Genomic DNA, 7,090 nt, shown 5'->3' on the forward strand with positions numbered 1-7,090 from the left:
GCGATACAAAAAGTCTACGTAGTTTCGGCAAGCTCTGGCCTAACGTATGAGTTGTGATATGAACACTCCATACGCAGGAGCCGAAGGGATGTTGCCACAGATGAAAGGAAAGTTAACAATTCTGAATGAAAAGTCATCACGTTTGTCGTAAAGTTTGGTCAATAGTTTTCCTTTACCATCGATTTTTAAGTGTAGTTTAAGATATGAGGCTGACTTCACAGTGTCTGTAGTATCCTTTATCTCAAGTTATTTTGGGTAGATGCGATGTATCATATCCCTGAAATTAGGATTGTTTAAGGATAATACGTCATCTATATAGCGGAAACTGAGATTGAAGGATCTAGCCAAACGATATTCTTTCTTTCTGATCAGATCAGATTTAAGGTCAGCCTCATAAGAGTGAAGGAATAGGTCAGGAAGTAAAGAAGCACAATATGTTCCCATTGGAATGCCGATCGTTTGTTGAAAACACGTCCACCACACTGGACAAATATGTTGTCGATTAAAAATTCAAGCATTTTGTAAACATCTTCCTCTGTATATTTGGAAGATGATTTTGAATTCTTTCTTACAAAGTATGAGGAATCTCTACCAAGAACAACGATGTATAATGTTTTTAAGTCGGGATTTTAACTGAGAATGGGGAATAGAAGTATACAGTGTTGAAAAATCATAGGTTTTAATGCTATTATATTCAGATAATAGTCTTGAACTAATTGTTTCCAAAAGATCTTTCGAATATTTCATGATCCACATTGAATTAATACCACTACGGGAGTAACAAGTGTTGTGGTAGGACTGCAGACCCTCTTTGACAGTTGTGAGTATAGAAGTTAAAAGTTTTGAAAGAGTTGCCCATTTTCATTTGTTCTTTGTATGTATTATTTTAGTTACTTTATGTTCTTCCTTTGTGTTTGTCTGTTTTCCATGTCTGGTCATTGTCATTGGATTACATTCTTTTGATTTCCGCTAGAATCCTCGTACCTTATCTATAGTTATGATTCGTAGGGGTAAATGAATAATAAAAGATAAGTCCTCATAATCGTAATCAACGCAAATTAAACATTTGACCTTAGAAACACTTCATGATAGCCTGGTTTTAGTCTGACAGAAAGTTAACTTGTAATACAAAAGGTAATACAAAGCATCTTTTTTAGTTTCATAAATTGTTACAGCTCGAGTCATAATTTTTTTTTAAATGATTAAAAAAAAAAAAAAAAAAAATTAAGTAATAAAAACTAAATATCGATATATTGAACTTCTTATAGGTTTTTTTACACCTGCTTCACATTAAAGATTCTCCACTTAAATGTGTTTATTTGTTTTGTAAAACAGCACAAATTAAATATTACTTACAGTTCAAGTCCGTGCACCACTTGCATATTCAATCCTTTGTCCGGAAGTGGTGTACATCTCACAGTTATTGTATGTAATTTAAGTCCACCGTTCAAAGCAGAAATTGTGGTTCGTATTAAGTGTCCTCTTCCGCCATAAAATGTTTGATCATGAATAACGAATGACACCGTCCTCGTTTTCTTCATAAACATATCGAAGCACAATATATAACTTTATAACTGCATGTATTTGAGGATTGTTTTTATGCGAACTTGAAAAATCAAAACCAATTATTTTAATTTAATTTCTAATTGATTAAGTCAACATTAAGATCTATGCCTTCATCAAAGCCTTATTTAGCTTGGGTTTATTTGTATTGCGGACAGCGGATCGATCGACGTTAACGACGCGGCAGTACCAAAGACTATTCACGGGAACCAAGACTCAAGCGGGAAACATAAGATTGTAATCGAGAGACAAAGTCAAGACATGGAAAACAGTCACACATTAGAAAGAACATAAAATAACCAAAATGATACAAAGTTACAGAGCACAAATGAGTATATCGGACTCCACTAAAAACCAGGATCATGGAGCATGATTGTCTGTGGAAAATAACATGTCTTGCCGAGATAAGAAATAAATAATTAAATTAATTTATTCTTTATAGTTAAGCATTTAATAAGCAAAATCTACCATGTGTAGCTATGACAAAATTTAGCGGTTTTATATCTTCATATTTTAAATTTGTTGAATAGGCGATAGTCTGTTTAAATGCCATGCAGTTTGTAACTTTGTACTGCTAAAGCAAAGTTGTGTTTCTAAATTACAGTTTAGTTTCTGTAATATTAATTTGTTTTTTACCTCTAAATTCTTATGTTTTAATACGAAATGTCATACGATAATAGAAGAAAAATCAGGGAGTATTAATTCCACGCTTGGCTTTCGCACTTTTTTCACGTATCGCACATATATTAAACAATTCAATAAAGAATTTTACAATTTGATTGAAGATTTGTCGTAGTCAATCTTGATTTGACAGTGGTAAATATTTATTTACTGTCTCAGTTTACGCTTTGCCAGGGAACTCAATTAGACGCTGTCAAGATTGATGTAAAACAACTATCCGTTTTGTCTTGTGTAAAAAAGTTTGAAAATATAATACAGGATGATTAAAAAGAGGTGTAACTTTAAAGACATGGTATTTTGCAGTCGTTTCAAAGTCATGCTAACCTTCAAATTTCTAGACTTTGATTAGCAAATGCTCAACGTTGTATAAATTTTCAGACTCAAGCATTGACACATTACCTTCTAGGAACACTAAAATAAAGTTAAAATAAAATAACTACTACATACAAGTTTTTAAACTAAATTTTTATATAGTACCTTTATATCACTCGGGCTTAAGCAAGTTTTCGGTATTATATACGAAGTGTTGTTTACAATTTGGTTAGTTTTGCAGCGCTGATGATTGTCACTGTATATTGATACAATATTTGAATTTGATGGTTTCCTTTAACTGCAACATCACCATTTTCTAAAAGTCTGAAAAAAATATACGTTAAAAATATTTCTCATTGAAGCTCTTTTGAAACGGGTCTTCTTAAGCTTTATTATATTGACTTGAATATCTTTTAAACAAGACGTTACTTTCTTCGGCATTTGAAGCCGATGCTAATAACCACTTATTGTTTGAAGATGTGCTTATTTACAAAAGAAAGCACATATATCTGAAAACTGATTTATAGAGTTAATTTTATTTATAGCCGTTTTTCGAATATTTTACTGTCAGTATGTATTCAATGGACCGGTTTCATTGAGTTTTATATATCTTCCAAGTGTATACAACCTTACGTCTGATTCTAACATTGGTGTTTCTGTCCTTAGATGTTTACATACATTAGAAAAAAAGTTAGCCGACAATCAGGCATCACTTTTTTCAAAGAACTCAAAACAAATAACACTGCAGTCTCATATATAGACCTGTTCTTAATTATCGATGGAATGGGAAAACTCATTACCAAGTTGACAAACACGACGATTTATAACTCCGTATGATAAACTTTTCTCGCAACACCCATTTAGAACTATTTATGAAGTTTTCATATCACAAGTCATTCTTCATGCCAGAGCTTCCCGAAACTACGCGTACGGTTTTATACCATGCTAGAATTCTTATAGCTAGGCTAATTAGAACATGGTTCTGTTGCAACAAGAATGGAATCAACAATACAAAAGTTTATTGGTCGTTTTCATATACTCGATAATCGGTATGCTTTATCAATTTGACCGATGGGAAACGATTTATTATTCCCCACGTCATAAATTTCGTCCTTATTTTGTATACCCCAAACGTGACATTTTTCCAGCCACTAAGTGTTCCATAAAAAAAAACACAAAACATAAGACGGTTACACTTCCGGTGCTACTGTCATAGACCAAGTCCCTAGTGGAGTTCGGCTTGCTCAGTTCTTTAACATTATTTAAATATTTAATTATTTTGTTTTTTGTTAAATTGGTTATTTCATGTTTGTTGTTTTGTATGTGTATTTTCTAGTCGTTAATCTTTAGATTATATCCTTTTAATAACTGATTCCATTGATTCTCTTAGATATGTCAGGTTAATTCTTAGATTCATACTTATTGTATATTGAGGTCCTTGAAGATAGGTAGGGGGCCTCTTGGTCGTTTGTGTTGTCTGTTGTTGACTAACAGTTAATCTGATGCATTGGCTACACATCAAACTAAAAACCTACAAAGGCAATGATTCATGTACATCGGAAATATTTTGTGGAATTATAGCACAACTTGAAATCTTGGCAAAGATAAAAGCATTGAGAAAATATGGTTAGTAGAATAATAGCTGTCAATGAAGGTACAAAGATTGGTGTGAAAATATTGGAATGCATTGTGCATTTCTTTATCTAAAATATACACAATATGATTTATAGGGCACATTGGATGAAGAGGATCAAATAAAGTTCTACGATTTGTTTGGTAAATCAACATGCCAATAGTCATGCGTGATTATCGGTTATGGTATATATATTTTGCCAGTTATATTTTGGACTTAATTTGAATATGGATCCAATTAGTGTTCGGTAATTTTATTGTTACCCTTATCCCTTACTTATAAACCATGATTTTAATGATTTGATTTATTTCAACTTTTGAACTAATTCATTAGAAGCCCCATATGTTGTTGTGCTAATCCAAGCATTTTAGATTACTTTACAGCCCGAATAACATTTTTATGCGGTAAGTTTTTGCCAAATAAAACCCCGGGTCTCCAGTGACGTCTTTTGTTTTTTTAAATTTATTTGGTTGAAAGATATGACGTTATATATCTTCTTTTATACATTTTCATATTTAAATTAACAAGTTTATCCTTCCAATTTCTTATATTATCTTTCAATACGTATGTACTATAAGTCAGTAAATTAAGATTTTTTTCAATTCTTAATTTTTATTTATAAGTGACAAATGCTAGTGACCCAGTCTACATTCTTATATATCAGGGTTACTAATGATTTTGACCAGCAACCCAGATCACATTTGCCCAAATTATGAATACATTTGTAGATGTAAAAGAATAACAATGAGCTAGAAACCCCCCCCCCACACACGCACCTTTACAATGACGCACCTACAAAATCTATAATTACGTTGAAATATCTAAAAAGTTATATCTTAACATACCACCGGAACAAACTTCATTCTAAGTACCATTTTCTGCAAATATACAGTGTTAAAACGTAAATGATATTTTTATTCACATGGTACAATAAACAAAAAGATATAGATATACCGTGATGATAATTTTGTCAGTCTCATGACATTTGTAACGGGCAAAGAAAGATAAAGAAAAACAACAACAACATCAAAACAAACAAAGCAAAAAAAAAAAAAAAAAAAGAAAGAAAAGAAAAGAAAGAAAGAATGACTTTTTCCCGTCTGCCACAAACGTATTGTATTTTTCCTTTTTCTGTATGCACAGTTAACATTGACACATCACAATTCAATATGGATAGCTTTAAATCTATACACAAAATATTGTTTTTTACTTTAAAATGCTACATGTACACCCAACGTGTACATAATCAATTGTTTCGTTCATTTATAACTGAATATAAATACTTGACACCACTCGGTAAGGATGTTAATCTAGTCACTGTAAAGTTATTTTTGTTTTCATTTATTTAATTATTTTGAATTATAAATTGAATAAAATTATTGTTTACCTGTGATATTTAACTTCTTGTCGTATCAAATGACATTTATCTATTGATAACCATATTTAATAAATGATTGAGCACTTTCGGTTATTACGTAATGCATATATTGTTTTTTTTATTTGCTGCAATTGGTGTCAATTCACGTTTATGCGTAGCTATATTTGAGAGTGACATATATAATTTCTCGATTTCTTGTACTTTTTTTTCAGCTTGAACTCATTTTGATTGAAGTCATTCATTGGATATTATCTATGCTAATCCACCTATTTGACTCTGGTCAAACGTTTATGTAAATAAAATATGTTTCGGTCTTTATATAAATATCAGGTTGACGTAATAGTGTTTACTATAACCTAAATTAAACACTATAATGTTTACATTAAACATAATAAATAAATACAGATCTAATATTCTATTACACCGTACTATGTTTTGAAAATATATAATTCGTAGATATTGATAAAACCCTTGTAGTTTAGAAAACAAAAAAAGAGAGGAATATATATATTGCCTCATAAAGATTAAAAAATTTTATGCTTGTCTAAATGCAGTTACATGTGCAGAAAAAAAGAAATTTGAACAAGCAGGTTATCATAATTACAATACAATTAAGATTTTATTAGGTTGCCTTATATGATCTTTCAATCTGAGCTGTATTCTGTTACTTTTTAAAGTGTGAATTTGTAAAATTTCATTCTAAATATTGTCGATGGATATTTTTCAATGACGTTGCAATGCCACGATATCGTCCTACACGGATTTCTGGCACATTTACATTAATAGCATGTCGAATGACGTGCATGTCATGTTGTATTTAAAAAAAATGATTAAACTTTTGGTTCTTAGAGTTTTTGAAAAAAAAAAAAAAAAACTTTTAAAATTATCATACATAGGCGTCCTTTAAAAAGAAATAATTTATCGCGGTCATGCATTTTCTAAATTGAGATATTGTTATATTCAAATTAATAAAATGTCAAAATGCTTACTATTGAATCTCTTACATATTTTAAAGTCGCATAGGAAACTCGTTGAGAAGTTTCCGTGATCTGTGTGATTTAATTGTAAGGTGTCATTTAACAAAATTTTAAAACGTTATGTTTTTCGAAACTCTTGGATCGCATATTGTTCGTTTGGTATTTTTATATGTCATTTTACAATTCTTGACAGTTTTTGTTTGGACTTGAAAATACCAATTTGGTATATGTTTTGATAATCTGTATGTCAGGGCGGCGATACGACAAACGTCAGGGATTAATCAAAGTTTTTTTTCGAATATGCACCTTTTTTTATTTTACGAGTCCAATTTAACATACTCGCTTTGGCAAAATACAAGGTCATGGTGAAATCTGAAAGGTCTGTCAAAGAATAAAAATTTGCAGTTGTCATTTATACTTTCCAAAGTATTTTATTTTAAAGACTAGAACTTTTATCTGAACGAGAACGTAGTTGGATACCTTGAAGAATTTTACAGCGATGATCATTTTCTTACATTAATAGATTGAATCAATGTATTCCACAGT

The 7,090-nt window shown here is 30.8% G+C and overlaps 1 long non-coding RNA gene across 1 annotated transcript in view; it reads right to left on the reverse strand.

The window, feature by feature from the left end:
- The window catches only part of LOC148618133 (uncharacterized), a 35,775-nt gene extending 30,120 nt beyond the window's left edge, over positions 1 to 5,655 (reverse strand). Inside the window, exons 1-4 of the long non-coding RNA XR_015922654.1 lie at positions 5,577 to 5,655; positions 5,035 to 5,067; positions 3,976 to 4,087; positions 2,722 to 2,880 (exon numbers count right to left, since the gene is read on the reverse strand). This is a non-coding gene — a long non-coding RNA (uncharacterized LOC148618133). The remainder of the gene's footprint in view (positions 1 to 2,721; positions 2,881 to 3,975; positions 4,088 to 5,034; positions 5,068 to 5,576) is intronic.
- Positions 5,656 to 7,090: the final 1,435 nt, after the last annotated feature.

This window comes from Perna viridis, chromosome 5, assembly GCF_037379345.1.
Source record: "Perna viridis isolate PV_CMFRI_1.1 ecotype Kerala chromosome 5, ASM3737934v1, whole genome shotgun sequence".
NCBI classification, from domain to species: Eukaryota; Metazoa; Mollusca; class Bivalvia; order Mytilida; family Mytilidae; genus Perna; species Perna viridis.